Consider the following 23088-nt stretch of genomic DNA (forward strand, 5'->3'; position numbering starts at 1 on the left):
ACAAAAGCAAGCCTAGTTCAAAGGGAGGCTGTGGATAGGAGTTTGCATAGAGCCATCTGGTGGAAAATATTGAAAGCAACTAAGAATAATAATCAGTGCAAATCTGCTAATGAAATCTAATACCTGAAATGGTGACTGGAAAGGACCTTTATTTTTTACATATGATGAAATCGAGACCCAGCAAATTTAAGTGCCTTGCTTAAAGCTGAAAGATTTAGATAGTGGCATTATTAAACTGGTCATCCTTGGATATGATGTAAAAGCCCAGTGTGCATCAAAAAGTGGAGAAACTGGTTTTGAAGAAGCTTGATTATCACGGGATTTGTACACTACCCTAAAACCTTTCAACTCTTGCTTCCTTCTTAAGCCGGGAATCTAAAAGGATCCATCAGGATCTCCTAGGTGGTCGATTCTCTACCTGATGGATCTTGGAGATCACACAGCCAGATTCCCAGCTATGAATCACAGCTTCACTGCCCACACTAAAGGACCCCCCATAGGGAGGGAAGCACCCCATCTAGGGTTAGGTTTGTACACTCAACACCACCTCTTGCCACTAGTGGTAATGATGAGATTCCAAATGAGGCAGTCCTATCCCAACTTCAGAAGAGTTACAAGTATTTTACCTTGTTCTCATTTAGTTGAGGGAAGGTTCTTACTTAGTTTAGATGTCTATGGGCCTGACACTTGCAAAATGGGTCCATTGTGAACATGTTTTTGTACACATGTGGTCATAGATTTGTTGTTAACATCAGTAGGTCCTACAGATTACTGTGCAGAAAGGAATAAACATTATTACTTATTTCAGTGGAGATACTCTCTGAGGCCCAATCTCAAAGACAAATAACCAAAAGAACAAGACAGTAAGAAACTAAAAAACTCATGATTCTTAGCCACAACCCATAAAATCCATTCAGGCTAGCCTAAGCAGTAAAGGAACTTGCTGAAGGATATCAGACAGTCAGCAGAATTACTGGGTGAGGTGGAAGGCCAAGCACGGAAGCTGCATGAGCAGGAACAGCATCCAACTATGCTGTGGAGGCTTTAGTGAGGTACCATTGCCACACTGCTCTGAGGTTTCACTTTCCCTAAGGAACCAGCCAGCTCTCACCATTCTAACCAAAAGATCTTTGTCCCATGTAGCAGAACTACTATGCATTCACCAAAACTCATGACTAGATTATATTTCTTTTACTATTAGGTGTGGCATGTGCATGAACTCTGGCCAATGGAATGTAAGTAGATAAGAGGTATACTGCTTCCAGGAAAAGTTTGTAAAAACCTCCTGAAATGGTCCTCTCTTGCCTCTTCCATTGTCTAAGTCCCTGAGAGACTACATGGAAGGCTGCTCCACCAAGAACTCCCAGATTTTGATAGGAGTAAAAACTAAGTGTATATTGTTTTGATGCTAAGGATGAGATTTATCTGATATAGTAGCTACTGTTACCCTAAGGATACCACTCACATTGCTCACTTCTAAATTAAGTCTTACATCAGCCCAGGTTATATGCTATATCCTAACTGCAAAAGAGCCTTGGGATGCAAATTTTCTGACATCATTCTTGTGAAAGCAGGATTCTGAATGTGTACAGTTACCAAGATGTAGAGAGATTACTTAGAGAAATTATAAATGAAGCGCAATCCCTATAGAAAGGACCAAATAGTCCACAGGAAATGAAGCCCAAATTGCCAGTATATATATATGAAAGGATTGTCAATTTCACTAGTCATTATGGAAATCCAATTTTATACCAAAAATAGACCATTGTATAATCATTACATTACAAGAATGTTTTATTTATTTACAAATTGGGTAATTTGGAATTTCTCCAATTGTGGAGAAATGGGTTCTTTCTTATCACCTGGTCAAAGTGTAAATTATCCCAAGCAAAGCAGACATTATATAATAAAGTTGAAGATGTACAAACAACGCTACCCAAGAGGTCTGCTTCTAGACATATATCTTAGCAATGGAGTGTCACATCAACAGATAAGTGCTTCAGCTCAGAAATGACATATATTGCTTTTTTTCATATTCTTTGGCCAGAACTAATCACACACAAGGGGCAAGGGAAGATATTCCTCTCACATATCCAGAGGGGGAAGAAAACTGGAGATAAACCCACACTAGAAATCTCTACCACACTTTTCAAAACACATGAGTGTTGAAGCCTTTCTTGCATCTTTTCTCATCTGCAAAGAAAGCCTAACTACAATACCTTCTCACAATGCTAAGACTTGTTGTTATTGAAGGGTTGCAAGAATTTTTATTGAAACAGAACCCATAGTTGATGAAAAGGACATTTTTGTACAGCTAAATATAAGAAAGGTAAAAAGTAAATTCCAGTGATGAGATCAGAGTGATTCATCCCTTGCCCATCCTGTAAACCCAGTCTCTGATAACATCCTGTCCTCTGTTGCATCTGAGTGTCCCAGTAACCTACACGTAAAACCAATTCTCAAGAATTCTTGATCAAAGGCACTTGGGTGGCTCAGTCAGTTAAGTGTCTGCCTTTGGCTTAGGTCACAATCCAAGTGTCCTGGAATTGAGTCCCACATCAGGCTCTCTGCTCCCTGGGGAGTCTGCTTCTCCCTCTCCCTCTGCCTGCCACTTCCCCCTGCTTGTACTTGAGCACACTCTCTCTATATAAATAAATAAATATATTTTTTTAAAAAAGAATTCTTGATCAATACTAGCAGTGTCTTGTTTGAAGTGGTCCATCCCAGGAAGGCATCTTGATATCCATATGTTGAAAAGCAGCCAACAGGTAGCAGTGATTGGGCCTATGAAGTCTATAGATACGATCATATAGATAGTCCAAGCTTAGACAGGTCTGTACTATTGAATCCACACAATCTCCTAGACAATTTAAGCTAACAAATCTGCAAAATCAACTGCCTTCCACCTCAATTAAAATTCAAATTAAGGTGATGTTTTCATACTTGGTTCTCACACCAGCACCTAGCTTAATACCCACTTGGCACACAGACACTTTGTTAAATAAATGGATCAATCCATCAATCAACCTGGATAATCATATGCATACCATTGGTATCTGGTCTACAAACTAAATTCCAGGATAAACACACAGCCAATAAAATCACTACCAAAGCTAAATGGTTGTATATGTACAAGGATTTTTGTCCAAATGCCAAGGGGAGATGGAGGAGGAAGATGGGAAATATCCCAGCTGGCACAGCTTGATATACCCCACTGCCAAAGGAAGCACGGAGGCAGAAATGGATCTTTGTGCCAATTCAGTGAATTCAGAGGCTGAGAGATTTCATCCCAACTCTCCTCATGAATGACTGAAGTGAATCATTATTCTGTGTTCCTGTTTTTCTGTCTTTAATAAGCAATGCGAGACAGAGGGAACTGAAGTTCTCATCAGCTTCCCAAGCATGCAGGAAGGAAGAGCTTTTCTGGCTGAGTACTAGGATCTCAGCTTGAAATGCCCAATTTTCCTGCTTCACTTGTAAGTTGAGGTAAAAATCCATCCAGATGAGAAATTACAAATTTACCTGTATAAAGCACATATACCCCCCAAGGTCTCAGTGATTGAAGTCCAGATCCATCTTGATCTTTGAAGGAAGTAGTCTCTGAACAAAGTTTTCACAAGACTGTGGAAGGATCATAGCCAAGCAGAATTACCTAGATATTAATGAGTAACTGCCCTAGAAGGATACAGGCAAGAAAAGCTGTTGCTATGATAAACAGCAAAGAGAGGATCCTGGGTATATCCCCACTCAATTCAGATGACAGCTACACAAGTGTCTAGTAACCCAAATTTCTTCTCAGATGCCTTCTTCTCACCTTTTACCCTCTCTTAATCTATAGTTCAGGTTCCCCTTCTCCTGGCTCTAGATTTTATGCTATTAGAGATTTCCTCACTCGCAGTCAGCTAAAAATAATTCATATTATTATAGCTACCACCTCCGAAGCACTTACTATGTGCCAGACACTGTGCTAGTGTTTTACATTACATCTCTCTTCACACCCCCCCATTCCAAGAGAAACATCATTATTCCCTTTTAACAGATGAGGGAGCTGAGACTCAAAGATGTTTGCTGGAGAATTCAAGGATTTGAGCTCACAGAGCAAGGAAAGTGTATAGCTATACCTCAGCTCTTCTGTCTTTAAATATATATATATATTTATTTGACAGACTGAGAGAGAAAGCACGTGCACAAGCAAGGGCTCAGAGTGGCAGACAGAGGGAGAAGGAGAAGCAGGCTCTCTGCTGAGCAAGGAGCTCGATGCCTGGCTCGATCCCAGGACCCCAGGACCCCAGGATCATGACCTGAGCCAAAGGCAGATACTTAACTAACTGAGCCACCCAGGTGCCCTCAGCTGTTCTCTCTTAAAGGTCATATCAGGTACTCCATTCTCATTCCCACGTCCAGGAATTGACTATTATCCTTCCCCAGTGCATTTGCACTTTGAAAGACCACCACCCCATGTTGGGGGTTTTGTTTTCTAAAATGAGTTATTGGGTCCACCTGGTCTGCCGGCCCCACGCTTCTCGCTTCTCCGCGAGCCGGCTGCTCGGTAGCCGCCACCGCTCAGGTCCGGAGGCTCGCAGCGTTCCAGGCTGTCGACATGTCTATGCTGGCTGAGCATCAGAGGAAGCAGAAGTGGGCTGTGGATCCAAGAAACACTGCGTGGAGCAATGATGATTCCAAGTTTGGCCAGAGGATGCTAGAAAAAATGGGGTGGTCTAAAGGAAAGGGTTTAGGGGCTCAGGAGCAAGGAGCAACAGATCATATTAAAGTTCAAGTTAAAAATAACCACCTGGGACTTGGAGCTACAATCAATAATGAAGATAACTGGATTGCTCATCAGGATGATTTTAACCAGCTTTTGGCTGACCTGAACACTTGCCATGGGCAGGAAACAACAGATTCCTCACACAACAAAGAGAAGAAAACTTTCAGCCTCGAAGAAAAGTCCAAAATCTCCAAAAAACAGTGTTCATTATATGAAATTCACAAAAGGGAATGATCTATCATGTCGGAGCAAAACAGATCTTGACTGCATTTTTGGAAAAAGACAGAGTAAGAAGATTCCTGAGGATGATTCCAGCCCTGCCACTCCAGATGGGAACTCATCCTCCACTACAACGACCAGTGCCTTCACCATCCAGGAGTACTTTGCCAAGAGGAAGGCAGAGCTAAAGAACAAGCCACAGGTCATAGCAGCAGGGCCTGACTTTGCAGAGACCCAAACGGAAAGAAAAAATGGAAAGAAAAGAAAGAAAGAGGCAAAAGATAGAAAAGTGGAGATATACACCGTACCCAAGGCCAAGAAGAAGAGACACCAAGTTGAGTGGCAGCTTGGAGACCCTTGTTGGGACAAGAATTCTGGTGTTTCTGCTGAAAATGGAGAAGATTGTGTGTGGCCACCTCATGTCCAGGACATTACCCTAAAGTCCAAGAAAAGGAGAGAAAAGAAAAACCAAGTTGAAGTAGCTATGGACGCTACATTACATGACACACCTGTGAAGAAGAAGAAGAAAAAGAAGAAAGGTTCCAAATAAATTCTCTCGAGCTGGGGCCTTCCAGCCACTAAAGCTGTCGGGCCCTGTGTGCAAACCCTTTTGGATTGAAGTCAGAGCAGAGTTCACCCGAGAGAGTTTGTGCACATCTTTTGACATGCCCGGGGGGTTGCTGAGTCTCGCCCTCTTACCACAGTTTTCCTACCACATCTCTGGAGAACTTTCTAATGTCCCAAATCATGGCTCTCATAAACAAATATATTTCTTGTTAGACTGCAAAAAATAATAATAATAATAAATAAAATAAAATAAAATAAAATAAAATAAAATAAAATAAGTTCTTACTCATTTAGTGACATCCACTAAAATATTTCCAGATGCCTATATAATCTTGAGGGTGGTAACAGATGAAGTAGCATTGGCCAAAGTAGATCTAACTACTGAAGTTAGATGGTTATAGGATTTTAAAACGTATTGCTTTATAATATATTAGAATTCTTCTCAAATAAAATGCTGAAAGAGAGAATAAAGGAGGAAAGAAGCTGAGTTGAAACTACCAGCACACAGAATTTATTTATTTTTATTTTTTCAGTACACAGAATTTAAAACAGAATCAGAGAAGGGATGCCTGGGTGGCTCAGTGATTGAGTGAATGTCTGCCATTGGCTCAGGTTATGATCCTGGGGTCTTGGGATCAAGTCCAGCATCAGGCTCCCCACAGGGAGCCTGCTTCTCCCTCTGCCTATGTCTCTTGTGAATAAATAAAATCTTAAAAAAAAAAAAACAGAACCAGAGAACATTGTATTCTAAAAATTGAGCGAGCAAACATTAACCAAAAAATGGATGATAGTAGTTATCAACTGAAATACCCCAAGCTTATAGACTGCAAAAAAATATTTTTCCCTGCCCCATAGAAGGGCATCATACAAAGTTAACTGAAGTATTCATCACATACTAATGATGCACATTTATCACTGGTTGAGTTGTAGTCTGCAGAACATTTAGAAAAGAGGTTGAAACATTAAGAATGTGTCTGTTTTATCTGCAAGGAATAGAGGTTCCTTCCTGAACTGGGGTCTGTGTAATAAAGGAATTACCACAGCCCTCACAGTACAGTGACTGAATCCCCTAAGTCATCCAAATCCTGACTCTGACTTTACAGATTAGGCAACCATCTGGTATTAATTTAGTTTCATGAAAGAGGCAATATACCACAGGATTCCGCTATGAAGTGACATCGGTGAAAATGGCAAAGGAGGGAAATCTACAAGTCCATCTCTCCATAAAAGTGATGAATAAACTGGCAAAATTTGTTAGAATCAACTTTCTCAGAATACTAGAATTTAATCAGCACATGGGAAATAGGGGTGCTTAATCGAGGAAAAAACAGCTGAATCCTGGGAAGTGCACATTGTGGCATTTGTAACTTACCCTGGCTCTATCCTCCACCCCAGCTTGGCAATGTCTTGAAGACAACAGCCCACATTCCCAGTTCAGTCTGCTAGTACTAGAGGGAGCAGGGCAGGCCTTATTCTTGAAGATTGTGGTTATTTTGACCAGTCTGGTAGTGCCCTGAAGGACTAGCTCAAAGGGCTTGCCACGATCTCACAGAAGTCAGAACTTTCCCAGAGCTGAGACAGTTACCTAGAGGGAGGAGGTTGTTGGGTGGGGGAGGGAGGGCATGTTTGTTAAGAATATTTCAAGGAAAACATATTACCTGATGCCACCTAGAGTAAAGGATAAAATTTGGAATGAACAATAAACAACAAAACCTTGGGAGCAAAGGCTCGTATATAAAATGCTTTGAAGAATAAGGGCTTTGAAAAGTCCCACAGGAGGCACCTGGGTGGCTCAGTTGGTTAAGTATCTGACTCTTGATTTCTGCTCAGATCATAATCTCAGGGTTGTGAGATGGAGCCCCATGTCGGGCTCCACCCTCAGTGAGGAATCTACTTGAGATTCTCTCCCTCTTGCTCTGCTCCTTTCCCTGTTCATGCACTCTCTCTCTCTCTCTCACTCTCTCTCTCTCAAATAAATAAATAAATCTTTTAAGAAGAAAAAAGGAAAGAAAGAAAGAAAAAGAAGAAAGAAAGAAAGAAGAAAGAAAGAAAGAAAGAAAGAAAGAAAGAAAGAAAGGAAGGAAGGAAGGAAGGAAGGAAGGAAGGAAGGAAGGAAGGAAGGAAGGAAGGAAGGAAGAAAGAAAGAAAGAAAGAAAGAAAGAAAGAAAGAAAGAAAGAAAGAAAGAAAAAGGGAGGGAGGGAGAGAGGGAAGGAAGGAAGGAAGGAAGGAAGGAAGGAAGGAAGGAAGGAAGGAAGGAAGGAAGGAAGGAAAGGAACCACATATTCCTAGGAATCTAGAAGGCTACACACATGCTCAGGGCTGAACACATGCTCAAAAAAGACCTGAGAAAGCTCCAAGCTCTCACCTGTGGCTGATGTTCAGGCTCTGCACAGGCAGGAGAGGAAGGCTAAAGCAGAGTTGTAAACTATCTGGCCAAGCGTTGATGGCATGCCCAGCACGTTCAGAACCCACCTCTAAGAGGGAGAGATTTTGTTCAGGTTCTCAGCATTTAAAGACATAAGACATCTCTGTAGAATTGCTGATCGACCACTAAACTAGCAGAGTAGAAATTTCAGTAGCCATGCGTGACCAAGAATACAGACTCTCTAAAATTAGTTCAGGAAAATCACTAAACAAACAACCAGTACAATAAGCAGCAACAAAATACCCTACGGGGGAGTAGAGAGAATAATAGGGGAGAATCTACTGAGTGGAGTTGCCATGTTCTAATATTCAACATGTTCCGCTCTCAATAAAAAATTACAAGGCACGAAAAGAAGTAAGAGAGTAAAAAAATAGGACATAAGGAAATTAAAGAAGCTGTCCCTGAGGAAACCTAGGCATTGGACTTACTAGACAGAAACTTTAGATTAACTATTTTAAAAACACTTAAACAGGCAAAAGAAATAATGTCAAAGAACTCAAGGAAACCATGAGAATGATACCTTACCAAATAGAAAATATCAATAAACAGAAACTATTTTCTTGATATTTATTTATTTATTTATTTATTTATTTATTTGAGAATGTGTGCATGAGCAGGGGGAGGGAGAGAGAGAGAGAGAGGGAGAATCCTTAAGCAGACTCCATTCTGAGTGTGGAGCACCAATGTGCGGGGCCCAATCCCAGGATCCTGAGATCCTGACCTGAGCTGAAACCAAGAGTTAGACATTTTACTGACTGAGCCACCCAGACACCCCAGTAAACAGCCAGAAATTATAAAAAGATGAATAGAAATTCATGAATAGAAATTTTTTAAAAAATAAAGTACAATAATGAAATGAAAAATCCAGTATCACTACTAAGGAAATGAAAAATCGAAACCACAATTAGATACTCCTTATACCTCCTAGGATAGCTGTGATTTTTTTTAAAAAATGGAAAATGCCAAGTTTTGGCAAGAATGTAGAGAAAGTGAAACCCTTATGCACTGCTGGTGGGCAGCGCCTGTGTGGCTCAGTCAGTGAAGCAAGTCTAACTCTTGGCTCTGGCTGGTGGTCATGATCCCAGTGTTATGAGATTGAGTCCTGTGTTGGGCTCTCACACTCTGCCCCTCCCCCTGCTCATGCTTTCTCTTTCTCTTTCTAAAATAAATAAATAAATATTTTTTTAAAAAAAAGAAGAAGAATGAAAAATAAATGTAAAATGGTGCAGCCACGGTAGATAAGTTCGGCAATTCTTCAAAAGGTTAAACATAGGGCGGCCGGGGTGGCTCAGCATTTAGCACCGCCTCCAGCCCAGGGCCTGATCCTGGAGACCCAGAATCAAGTCCCACGTCGGGTTCACTGCATGGAGCCTGCTTCTCCCTCTGCCTGTGTCTCTGCATCTCTCTCTGTGTGTCTCTCGTGAATAAATAAATAAAATCTTTAAAAAGAAAAGAAAAGGGATCCCTGGGTGGCGCAGCGGTTTGGCGCCTGCCTTTGGCCCAGGGCGTGATCCTGGAGACCCGGGATCGAATCCCACATCGGGCTCCCGGTGCATGGAGCCTGCTTCTCCCTCTGCCTGTGTCTCTGCGCCTCTCTCTCTCTCTCTGTGACTATCATAAATAAATAAAAATTAAAAAATATATATATTAAAAAAATATTAAAAGAAAAGAAAAGGTTAAACATAGAATTACCATACAACCCAACAATTCCTCCCCTAGGTATATGCCTAAGAGAATTAAAAATGTATGTCGAAATAAAAATTGTACACGTGTTCATAGTGGCATTATTCATAATAGCCAAAAGGTGAGAACAATTCAAATATCATTAATTAATGAATGGATAGGGACGCCTGGGTGGCTCAGTGCTTGAGCATCTGCCTTTGGCTCAGGTCATGATCCCGGGGTCTGGGAATCAGAGTCCCAGATCAGACACCCCACAGGGAACCTGCTTCTCCCTCTGCCTATGTCTCTGTCTCTCTCTCTCAGGGTCTCTCATAAAGAAATAAATTAAAAATCGTAAAAAACAATTAGTGAATGGATAAACAAAATGTGGCATATCCATACAATGGAGTATTATTTAGCCATATGAAGGTGTGAAATACTGGTGCATGCATGCTACAACATGATAAGCCTTGAAAACTAAGGAAAGAAGCCAGACACAAATGACGACCTGGTTTGTATTACATGGTTCCGTTTATATGAGATATCCAGAATAGGGAAATTAGTTGGAAGGGCTAATTAGTAGTTGCCAAAGGCTTGTGGGAAGGGAAAGTGGGAAGCGACTTCTCATGTATGAAGGGTTTTCTGTTACTATTTCATACCTTTCCACTCCACTAAAACTCTGACTTTCTCCTGTGTTCCGCCCTCAACTGGTGATCATTCCTCATACTTCATGAAGAATACAGAACCCACTGGCCAAGTCTTGTGTTTCAACCACCAATCGTCCCTTTACAACTACTTTCTTTTTCCTTCTGTTACATGGAAGGAGTGCCTTTCTGTTAATAAAAAATACGTACTTCTCCACAGCTTCTCTGGACTGAATCATCTCTCTGCTCAAAGCCTTACTCTATACCTAGATGTTAATACAACTATTTCTGAGCCATCATGGGTGATCTGGTTTTGTTTTTATCCTTTTGTTTATCTCTATTACAGACATTATGATGGATAACTTATATAATTTTCTTAAGAAGTATTTAAGAGAAATTGTCACCTAAAAGTTCTGACAGGTTTAGAGATGTGGTAATGCCCCCTCTGTGCTTCAAGTCAGCATTCAGCCTCCATTCAGTTTGGGGTAGGAACAGAAACTAAATCTTGCCAGCCATGATGCTAGAGGAGGCAAAGTCTTGAGATCATATCAAGTGCTACAGAATGTAATAACGATGTCTTGACAGGCCATATATTTCAAGCCTCTCCCATAGCTGATTTAATTGTCACTAATTTTCTAATTTACCTTAATCATAAAAACTGAGTTGGAGAGGTTACCTAATCACTGATCTCTAAGCGAGGAGTGAATTTAAAAGAAGGCAGACAGTATTTGAGAGGCTCTAGTGTGGGAGGGTTTGCCTCGCAGAGCTGCTTTTCTTGTCAGTGAATCACACAGTCAAATTATAGGAGGAAGTGACAGAAATTAGGCTAAATTCCAAGTCCCAGTGTCAGGAGGTTCTTCATCAACCCTACAGTATCAGCTCTCTGTTTGGCAAGGGATGCTGCTTCTAATTACACATTGCTCCCTGTGGGCCACCCAACAGGACCTTTATTTTCTCCACCGTTACTAATCAGCTATCCACAGTTAACCAGAAGATCAGATCTCGAAGTATGTAAATTCACTCTCAATTCTTTCTCCTAATCACTCAGCAGGACACCTTCGGAGCTCACTAACAAAGTGCCCAGCCAAATAACTAACAAGCTGGCCAGCTGCTATTCTTAATGATCACTTCCAAAATGGAATTTTTTTTTTTCTTTCAGATACACGGGCCAGTTCAATACACTGAAATGTATAACTTTCCTGCAACTTTCTAGCAAAACTTTAACTAAATTAGGCAAAGTTAAAATTGAGTAACTAAATTAAAATAAAATTAAGGAAATGCCCAGCCAACGAGGAATTCAGATGGGCACAATTCAACACCTAGGAATTTTTCTGTATGTCCCCAGAGAATGAGCCCGCATCTGTAATTCTGTTATCAAAATGTCTTCCTTCTGACATTACTTCCTCTAACAACTTCAAATTAGTATTCATACTCTGAAATGAACCATGTGAAATTACCAATCTTTGATGATTTTTGACCTAAAATCATGGCAACTTCATATAGTTCAGCCTAATGCACAGGCCTTCGGAGGTCTTTTGGAGGCAGTTGAGTTTTTTCAAGCAGAGAGATAAGTAATGATAATAATAATTATAATAACTAACATATTATTGAGATCTTTCTACATGCCAAGCACTATGCTGATATATATACCCACTCATTCACTGCTCACAATATTTGAACACTAATTTCACAGATGTGAAGACTGAAGCAAAAAGAGATCAAGTAAGTTGTTAAGTGTCATAGACTGGCAAAGGCTAGATTCAAACAGAGGCTTTCTGACTGCGCAGATATCAACCCCTGCACAGACTTCCTGCAAAGTTTCTATTGATGATAAATGGGGAAATAAAGTAAAAAGCTCCTAATGCTTCCATAAACTTTCCTAACCATTCAAACTTCTTTTTCACTTAGAGCCTCTAAAGAATAAAGTTACATACAGATACTAATGGTGAGTCTGTCACTTGCAACAGACTTCTTAAATTCTGGATTTGCAGATTTGATAAACTCAGTTCAGCAGTATTGCTTATAATGAAAAATCTAGGGCTCCTGGGTGGCTCAGTCGTTGAGCATCTGCCTTTGGCTCAAGTCGTGGTCCTGGGGTCCTGGGGTTGAGTTCCGTATCAGGCTCCTCAGAAGGAGCCTGTTTCTCCCTCTGCCTGTCTCTGCCTGTCTCTGTGTCTTTCATGAATAAATAAATAAAATATTTTTTTTAAAAAAGAATCTACTGAGATCTTCATAGGGTTAAGAGACCAGACAACAGAAGATGGAGAGAAAAAAAGAGCACATGCATAAGTACATGTGTGTCATGCACCATGCATCTGTGTAAGTGTGTGCTATTGATGTAAATTAGTCTGTGATGAATGGTATAAAGTGCTTTGATAGATCAAATATAATACTGAAAATTTCTAGTTTTATTAATAGGACAGACTCAAATATTCTGAAAACACCTCCCACCATTAACACAGAAGAATGCCAGGTGAAACATCATTTTGGATAGATAGCTAAGCTCACAGGAAAGTAATAGAAATTCCCAAAGGCCAGAAAGGAGGAGGTTACTAAAAACCAGAGCAGTATATGATTAAGCTGCTGTGGCAGCTACTCTGGATTGGTGGGCTTTATTTACACTTTGACTAATCTAGAGAATGGGGTTTTGATGTGCACTTGGTAACAAAGCAAAAAGTCTTGAAACTCTCAAATAGAGAGTTGAAACTGGGCCCTGCCTACTCTCCCTCCCTTAATAGTGGACTAGAAAATCTCTTTCTACCAGCATAAGGAGATGGTGTGGAAGCTTGTTTCTTTTGGCCTAGATTCTAAGCAGGGGGACCTAAAAGTCATTTCCTCATTGGAAACTCAATTATGGATCAATGTTACATCAGAGTCCAGGAACTCTCAGGCCAAAATCAATACATAAATAGCTTGTAGGATGGTTCCATCACTGGAGCACTTGGCAGAAGAAATCTACACAAGAGGGACATGCACACACCACTATTCCCAAAAAAAGCCCTGCTGAAGATGAGCTCATAATATAAAATTACACAATTCAGTACTTAATAACCCATCATGAGCAAGAGCCACCAGAGATAACAAGTATGTAATAAAGTTCAGGTAGAAGGAAATCAAGCCCTGAGCTTCAGATACTCAAATAATTGATCACATGAAGACTATAAAATGATTAATGACATTTCAGAAAGGAATTAAAACATAAGCGAGGATAAGACTATGGAAAAATGAAATGAAAATGTGATCACCGAAACTAAAAAACCCATTAGTCAAATTAGGCAGCAGATTAGACACAGATGAAGAAGGAAACAGAGCAAAGAACATAACTCAAAATGTAACCAAGATAGAAGATGGAAAGTATTAGAGAGTTTAAGAGACACAGAGGATAAATGAGAAGATAAACATATGTCTAATAGGAATTCCAGAAAAAATAGATGTGAAAGATGATAGAGATGGCTGAGAACTTTCTAGAATTAATGAAACACATGAGTCTTCAGACTCAGGAACCACAAAAAAGTATCAAGCGGTTAATATGGATATAAATCTTAATACCTCATCATGTTATAATAAACTGCAAAACACCAAGACAAAGAAAATATTTTAAACACCAAGAAAAAGAAGAGATTACCTACAAAGGAATGACGAAAAGTAGGCTTTTCAACAACAGTCGAAACAAAAGTGTAGGGGCAGCCTGGGTGGCTCAGCGGTTTAGCGCTGCCTTCAGCCCAGGGCATGATCCTGGAGACCGGGGATCCAGTCCCTCGTCAGGCTCCCTGCATGGAGCCTGCTTCTCCCTCTGCCTGTGTCTCTGCCTCTCTCTCTCCCCCTCTCTCTCTGTGTCTCTCATGAATAAATAAAATCTTAAAAAAAAAAAAAAAAGAAAAAGAAAGAAAGAAAGAAGAAAGAAAGAAAGAAAGAAAGAAAGAAAGAAAGAAAGAAAGAAAGAAAGAAGAAGAAAGAAAGAAAGAAAGAAAGAAAGAAAGAAAGAAAGAAAGAAAGAAAGAAAGAAAGAAAGAAAGAAAAGCGTATTTCTCCAAAGGGAAAAAGAAAATCATTGTTACCTAGAACTCCATACAGAGAAGCTAAACAATCAATAAAAAAGGGAGGCAAATGAAAGACATTTTAAGACAAAGAATGAGAGAGTTGACATCTACCAAACATTGACTGAAATGAATTCCGAAGGCTATAATTTAGAAAAAAGGAAAAGAAACTAGAGGAAAGAAGTAAAATGCAAAATGTGGCTAAATGTGGATAAATCTAAACAGCATGATGGTGTCAGCTAGACTGGCCACGGGGTGCCCAGGTAAATCATTACTTCTGGATTTGTCTGTGAGGGTGTTTCTAGATGAGATTATCATTTGAATGTGGATTGCCTTCCCCAGTATAAGTAGGCAACACCCAACCCATTGAAGACCTGAATAGAACGGAGGAAAAGAAAGGAATTTGCCCCTTTATGCTTTCTGCCTCCTTGGATGAGTTGGGACTTCTCATTTCATCTTTTCCAGCCCTCAGACTGAGATTTAAACCATCTGCTCCCTTGGCTCTCAGGCCTTCAGATTCAGACTGAATTACACAAATGACTTTCCTAGGTCTCCAGCTTGCAGACAGATCTTGGGACTTCTCAGAGTCCATAATTGTGTGGGCCAATTCCTCACAATTGTATGAGCCAACTCTTCATAAGGAGCCAACTCCTCAATTCCTCAATTTTTGAAGAAAAAAATCCTTAAGCCCCCCAAATGGAAACTATAAGAAATCTGTGTCCTCAAAACATATGCAATGGTGAAAGATATATAGATATAGATAGATACAAGCACACATATATACATATATTTATGTGTGTGTGTATATATATATCATATATTTACATATATATATTTACATTTATATATATAGATGCATATATATATATATATGAATGTATCTATCTCCTCCTGATTCTGTTTCCCTGGAAAACCTTGGCTAAGTAATCTACATAAAACAATAATAAAAAGTGATAAATTTGCAGGGGAACAAATCTTTGTAGAACTAGAATATTAAGTAAGTCTAACATATAATTGGGAATGATTTAAGATGAAAGGTTCTTTAAAAAAAGATGAAAGTTTCTTTACATACATAGTTCTGGAGGAGGTTGGTTATCTCAATTAATTTTTACTTATTTAAATAATCTCTACACCCAATGTGGGGCTCAAACTCACAACCCCAAGATCAAGAGTCATGTGCTCTTCTGATTGAACCAGCCAGGTGCCCCAATTTCAGACTTGCTGAAATCAAGACGCAAGTTAAAAGTAATAGAACTTGAATACATAACTTCTAGTTAGCTAAGAAGAAAAATGTGAACACCTACTGTAAGACAATCGCTGTTCTAAGCAATGTAGATACAGAACAATACAGACAAAAATAGAAAATATATAATAGGAAAAATAATAAGGTAAATTAATTAGTAAGTTAGGAAGTAATACATGCTCGTGGTGGGGTGGTGTGGGGGAATTCAACAGAGTAAGGAAGATGCAAAGTCCCAGGGCAAAAATAGGTACTTAAGAAATTTTAAATAAAGTTATTTGGCTTCGTTATTACTGATCCCCAAATGTATTTGGACCCATGCTAGGACTGTACTTCCCTATCATATACACATTAGGTATAGCCACATGACTCTCTTTGGCCAGTGCAGAACAGAAATGACATGTGTTATCCCTAGACAGAAGCTTTAAGAATAGTACATGATTCCCCACATGCCCTTCCCTCTGCTGCAGCAAGAACATGCCAAATGGAAGCTTCCATCAGCCAGAATTCTTGAGTAACTGTAATGAGCAGAAGCCCTGCCAACCCGTGTAAGACACTTAGTGCAAGCTATGTGTTGATGGAGGAAGTGAGATTCAGGCAGGAATTGTTTGTTACTGCAGAACATCCTAGCCTAACTGCTGCGAGTAGTTAGCATAGACCTCACTGAGGTCTTGAACCTGAGTAGTAGCTTGAATCTGAGTGGCAATAGTGGAAAGGACGAGAAGTCATCAGAATCTGGGTGTATTTTTACACAGAGAAAAGAGTTCAATCCTATATGACTGAATATGTGAGACCAGTGACAGCAGACCACATTGGTTCTAATAGTATGTCAGGCACGTAGTGTGTGAAAAACAACTCTATTATAAGCAAGCCTTATATTCTGGTAATGGTCTGGGAGGAAATAAATTATCTAGCAGGTCTGCAATAGCATAGACAGTCCATTAAATAACAAAAGTTAAAAGAGAGAGTTCACCGCCCACTATACTTTGATTAGTGGAGCATTATTGCCCTCTAGTGATGAAAAAAAAATGGACTTCGAAAAAGCCTGTATGTGGCAACCAATGCTGGCGAGAAATACATATTTTGAAATTATGAGCTCTCTTTGTGCCATGACAGGCTACTTTAAAACAACTTATTGATGAGAAATACCATAAGAAATTACATATCAGGGAAGATAAAATCTGTCATTGTTTGGCAAAGTTATCCATAATCTTCAAGAAAGCACAAAATCTTCCTGAAACCCATTGGTTAGAGTACCAGGACTATTGCAGGTGTACAAAGTAGTAGTGTCTACAGTAATAACAACCATACAAAACCTTTTCTTGTATTCTGTAAAGAAAGATTATGCAATTTAATGAATACAACTGGAAATTCCTGAATTGAGTTTTTTGTTTTTTGTTTTTTGTCAATTGCATAAGTGCAGAATGGTAACAAACTTCTTGTCTGCAGTTCATGTGAAACAGAGTGGAATTTTTTTTCTTATCCTCCTCATAAGCTGAATATGAAGTAGTAGAGAGATGTAGCTGCCAAAAAGGAAGTAGCATATCCACTTAACTTTGTACTGGTATAACCAGCATGATTTATATAATCCAGTTGAGGAACAAATATGGTTTTATCTTTTATTTTCCCTAATTAAACTGGGCCAGAACCCAATATTTTAGATTATTTTTTAAAGTAATCTCTAGGGGCGCCTGGGTGGCTCAGTGGTTGAGCAATCTGCTTTTGGCTAAGGTCGTGGTCCCGGGGTCCTGGGATCAAGTCCCACATCAGGATCCTCACAGGGAGCCTGCATCTCCCTCTACCTATGTCTCTGCCTCGCTCTGTGTCTCTCATGAATAAATAAATAAAACTTTTTTTAAATAAATAAAGTAAAAAAGAAAGAAAGAAAGAAAAAGAAAGAAAGAAAAGTAATTTCTATGCCCAGAGCACCTGAGTGGCTCAGTCAGTTGAGTCTCTGACTCTTGATTTCCGCTTGGGTGGTGATCTCAGGGTCCTGGGATCAGAGCCTTGTGTAGGGCTCCTTGCTGGACATGGAGCTTGCTTAAGATTCTCTCTTCTCCTCCCTATGCTCCCTCTCCCTACTCATGCTTTCTCTCAAAAAAAAATTGGGGGGGCACCTGAGTGGCTTAATGTTTGAATATCTACCTTTGGCTCAGGTCATGATCCGGGGGCCTGGGATTGAGTCCCTCATCCGGCTCCCTGCAGGGAGCATACTTCTCCCTCTGCCTATGTGTCTGCCTCTCTCTGTGTGTCTCTCAGGAAAAATATTTAAAAGTAAATAAATAAGTAAATAAATAAACATATGCTACAGAGATCTCTGTATGTTCATTATTGCATTGTTGAAAATAGGAAAAAAATTTTAAATGTTTAAAAATAAAGGAATGAAAAAAAATAAAAAAATAAAAAAAAATAAAAATAAAATAAAGGAATGGGGGACGCCTGGGTGGTTCAGTGGTTGAGCATCTGCCTTTGGCTCAGGTCGTGATTCCGGGGGGTCGTAGGATCGAGTTCTGCATCAGGCTTCCCTCAGGGAGCCTGCTTCTCCCTCTGCCTATATCTCTACCTCTGTGTGTGTGTGTGTGTCTCATGAATAAATAAATAAGATCTTTGAAAAATAAAATAAAATAATAAAAATAAAGGAATGGGCAGATTAAATTATGCTATAACTACACAATGTAATAACACTATGCAGCTATTAAAAGCAAAGAGATCTATTCTTTAGGAGAAAAAATTATTGATATCATGTGTTATTTCTAGAATAACCAAAACCCTGTCAACAGAGATACTTCTAGGTAAAGAGGCCACACTGAGGGGAGCACAGGAAGGGCTGTGTGAATTAGGGCAGATGCAGACTTCTTTTGCTTTTCTCTTTATATCCTTCTAAACTGAATGTTTTATAAAGATTTTGTATTACTTTTATTTCTTAGTTATGGAATATGTTATAACCTAAATTATGTTATGATTATAACTTATTTATATTATGATTATAACCTAAAAGTATTCATTACAAATTAATTTACCTATATTATTTAACCTAAGTAAATATAACTTTATTTAAATAATTTAGCTTAATAAATATTCATAATACCGAATATTTTAAGGTAAGGAGAAAAATTGTCTTTTCTCCACTGGTATTATAAGGAAAACTAGAAAAGATTGTGCTGAGAAAAGATAAATATCATCAAACCTAGAACAATGACCACATGGTAGGAGAACCTGAAAACTAGGGAGAGTAAGAATTAATTGAATGTGTTTGGGATGTTTACCTTGGTCAAAGAGCTATCTTCAAATATGTAAAGTAAAGGAATTCGACTCTCAAGTAATCAGGAAATAGATGATTTGGACCAATGTCATCACACAGGGAAACTAGTAATACTGAACAAAATATGAAAAGACTTCTTCTTGAAGGCATCATAGAGCTAACAAAATCATGAACATTTACTCCTTCTGGATCCAAGAGAGGACAGAGGCCTCTGTAAATTATGTGGCTATAGTACTCTAGTTGCATTTCATCCACTATGAAATGCATTCCTTAGAAACAATGTAGTGTGGACTGCTGTGATGCTGAATAGAGCATTCTGTAAGCCCACGTAGTGTGGTTTTCCAAGAATCATTGTGAGTGGCAAAGGGAAATCCAAATCTAGAGTAAATGTTTATTCTAATGAGAACAAACCGTAACAGGGGTGGTCTAATGTAATCAAGGTGTCACCAGGGGGCTGGCTGGTCCCCCCTGGAAATGGAACCATATCCAGAGCTCAGTATTGATCTCTGCTTTTGAAGACTAGGCACTCGGCACTGACTGTGGCCAGATGAATTTTGATGAGCAATAGCCTCTGTTGCTAAGTCTATACATAACCTTCATCCCCATAACCCCCCATCATCACTTTGTTCATGAACCGTTTGAGCAAGAATAGGGCTTGCTGAATAAAGAGGCTGAGTCATGGCCATAGAAAATGTCATAGAAGAGCCTCCGCTGCTCAGGTTGGTCTTTTGTGAGCATTTATAATGGACCGAAAAATTGTATTTGTTGTTGTTGTTGTCTGTTCAGGGAGGACCATTCACCACTGAGTTGATTTTCTGAACTTCTGTGAACTGTCTCCTCATTGCCACTCAGGAAGCTATATCCCACACCCAGCAGTATTGTGTTTCATTCCAATCTCAAAGTGGAATGACCCGGTGTGGGTGAGACATCAACCAAGGAAAAAAAGAGGACAGGAGACAAACCTGAGAAGACACACAAGATGGTACCAGTCCAGTGATTTGGGAGTTCTGGTGCCCAAGAAAGGAATGCTTCACCAGAAAACACTGTCATGGTGAACTGAAACCTGAAACTGTTCTCTCACCAGTTTGGGCTCCCATGCTACTGAACAAACAGGCAAAGGAGAGGATCACGATATTGACTTGGGTAATTCATCTAAACTACCAAGGAAAAATTGGGTTGCTGCTACTCACTGATGATGAGGGGCACTATGCCTCTTTGCACTCCTTATGCACTAGTTCTTCAGGCCTATGGGTGCAACAGCCCAATTGGTACTTGTCCTGTTGTATTATACCACTCTTGTGGTTTCCCTCCATCTGTCCACACCTTTGTAGATAGTCCCTTTATTAAGCCCATCTATTTCCTCCTGGGACTCTATGTACTATTCTAGGCACTGGAGATAGAACCATGAACAGAAGTAGGGGGAAAAAATGAAAAAATAAAAAAAATTCCTGCCCTCATAGAGCTAACAGTCAAATGAAGGAGACCAATCAAGCAGCTTTCCACACCCAAAGGAACCCCAGAAATGTCGCTGTTGATTTTTTTCTCACCCTCTGACACACACATCTCTTACTAAAACATTTAGAATAGTCATTACTTCTTACTTACCAGGTCCAATCAGCATAATATCATCACTGCCACAGATTAATGTGATCTTATGGAAGGGAAAAGTGATCAAGGATCCTGCAGACTCAATTATGACGTGGGGCTGGAGCATGGACATACCTCTGAGGTAGGGCAGTGCAAGTGTGTTGCTAGTCTTGCAAACTGCTTCTGGTGGTGGCTATCAGGGTACCAAGGAAAAGTATTTACCAGATCAAGCGCTGCATAGCAGGTGCCAGGAAATGTATCCATGGACTCAAGTAATGAAACCACATAGTAGTTGCAATTGGAGTCACCATCTAGTTATAAATATGATGATTCACTATTATTCTCCAAGAGCTGCCCCTTTTCTGTACAGGCCAAATATGCAAGTTGAATAGGAATGTGGTAGGAATCACCAGACCTGAATCCTTTAAATCCTTGATGGTGGCACTAATCTCTGCAGTCCCTCCAGAAATGTGGTATTTCTTTGGTTTACTGTTTTTATTCCCCTTTAAAACTGAGGAATTTGTCTCTCAGTTCTAAAGGCTACAAGCCCCTCCAAAGGTGCTAGGGAAAAATCATTCTCAGGCCTCTTTCCTCATTTCTGGGGCTTTGCTGGCAATCTCTGGTGTTCCTTGGCATATGGCAGCATGACTCCAATGAAGACTGGAGCCTCCCTGTGTGTGCAACTCTTGTGCCCACATTTCTCCTTTTTATGATGACATGAGCCATGTTAGATTAGGGGCTCACCCAACCCCGTATAACCTCATGTTTTTTTTTAATATTTTATTTATTCAGAAGAGACACAGAGAGAGAGAGGCAGAGACATAGGCAGAGGGAGAAGCAGGCTCCATGCAGGGAGCCCGATGTGGGACTCGATCCCAGGACTCAACCGCCTCAACCAAAGGCAGACACTCAACCGCCGAGCCACCCAGGCATCCCCAGTATAACCTCATGTTAATTTAACTAATTACACCTGCAATAACACTATTTCCAATTAAGTTCACTTTCTGAGGTATTGGGTGTTAGGGTTTCAACATACGATATTTTGGGAAACACAATTCAGCTCATGACACATGTTAAACACATTTTCTGGGAGCTTTCTGTGTCCCTCCATTTCATCTTATTTCTACTCTCCTCCTAGCCACTGTCATTTCTAACTGAGATGTTTTTCCTTCCCACTAGGGCCCCACACACACACACCCTCGTGGGGCCTTTAATCCAGTGTCCACATTGCAGCCACCAATGTCTTTCCATTGTGCAGGTAGAGGCAGTTCTAGAATTTCCACTTGGGCCTTTCCTACCATGACATTGTTCACTCCCCAGCTCAGGGAATCGATGTGCAGATTCTCCCAGCTACAGAGTAGGTCTGTTCCAACTCTGCATTCCAGCACTGGGGAAATGGTTCCACAACACACGCAGGGACCCACTAGACTCACTAAGGGATCTAAGCTAAAACTCCAGTAATCACCTGCTCTGGCCAGTGGACCACAGTAGCATTTTGGACCTCCTAGAATTAGTGTCAGCTCAGGGACTGTGGCCAGTAATCCCCCAAATATCTGAATATTTCCCTTTCCACAATACACAATCTCCCTCGTAAATGGTCATAGGTCCTTTGGGGCAGGTTGGGGAAAAGATTTAACAATATAAATTTCAGCAGTTGAAGCAGAGTTAGGCTTCTGTTCACTCAGCCTGGAACTCTTCCACTTCTACAGCTCAAGCAAGAATTTCATGGACTCCTCACCTATTTCTTTTCTAGGTACACTATAATCAACACCAATGCCTAAGTCTCTGTGAGTTAGAGAATTCAGTTACTCTGACTCTGCTGTTTATTACTATAACCAAGCAATGTTGTCTTTGGCAACTAAGTGTCATTACTTGGCCCCCTGTTACCATGGGATCACATTAACCTCACTGCATTTAGGGATCCCCCCTTGATGGAAGCACTCCCCACTGTATTTTCTGACCTACAAAGAGCAACCACAGAGCTCAAGGTAGGTGGGGCCCCACACTCAATTTATTTTTTTTAAGATTTGTATTTATTTATTCATGAGAGACACACACACAGAGAGAGAGACAGAGAGAGAGAGAGAGAGAGGGAGGCAGAGACAGGCAGAGGGAGAAGCAGGCTCCAAGCAGGGAGCCCAACATGGGACTCGATCCCAGGACTCCAGGATCACACCCCGGGCTGAAGGCAGAGCTAAACCACTGAGCCACCGGGCCTGCCCCCTCAAATTTATTTCTGAAAGGTGTCTTCCTCTAGACTCTCCTAGAGTGGGTCTTACATGATAAATCCACCCTAACATCCCAATCCCATTAAGCCTTTGGATCCTATCCTCTACAATATACCTACCAAGGCAGTTGTGGCATTTTGACCTTAGTGTGGGCCACCTTTGAATTCATATCCAGCCAACTAACCAAACTGTTAGAGCCCTCTCAAATCCCTTGAACTAAGATACTGAATCCAGAATCTGTTTTGTGGGCCCGTATCAATAAATTTGGCCTAATTCAACTTCATATTTTTCCACAATTATCCTACATCCTTAAGATACATTCCCACATAGTCACCAGATTTCTATCTAAAGATTTGAAAAATTATGCAGTTCTTTTGGTATGCAGTGCACCTTGTGGATTATACTTTGTACTTCACCCTTTGGTACCTGCTGGGACAGGAGTCCACTT

The 23088-nt window shown here is 40.2% G+C and overlaps 1 pseudogene; it reads left to right on the forward strand.

Moving 5' to 3' along the window:
• Positions 1 to 4498: 4498 nt before the first annotated feature.
• On the forward strand, positions 4499 to 5711 carry LOC140605504 (PIN2/TERF1-interacting telomerase inhibitor 1 pseudogene; annotated as a pseudogene).
• The last annotated feature ends 17377 nt before the right edge of the window (positions 5712 to 23088 follow it).

This window comes from Canis lupus, chromosome 15 (assembly GCF_048164855.1).
Source record: "Canis lupus baileyi chromosome 15, mCanLup2.hap1, whole genome shotgun sequence".
Taxonomy (NCBI): domain Eukaryota; kingdom Metazoa; phylum Chordata; class Mammalia; order Carnivora; family Canidae; genus Canis; species Canis lupus.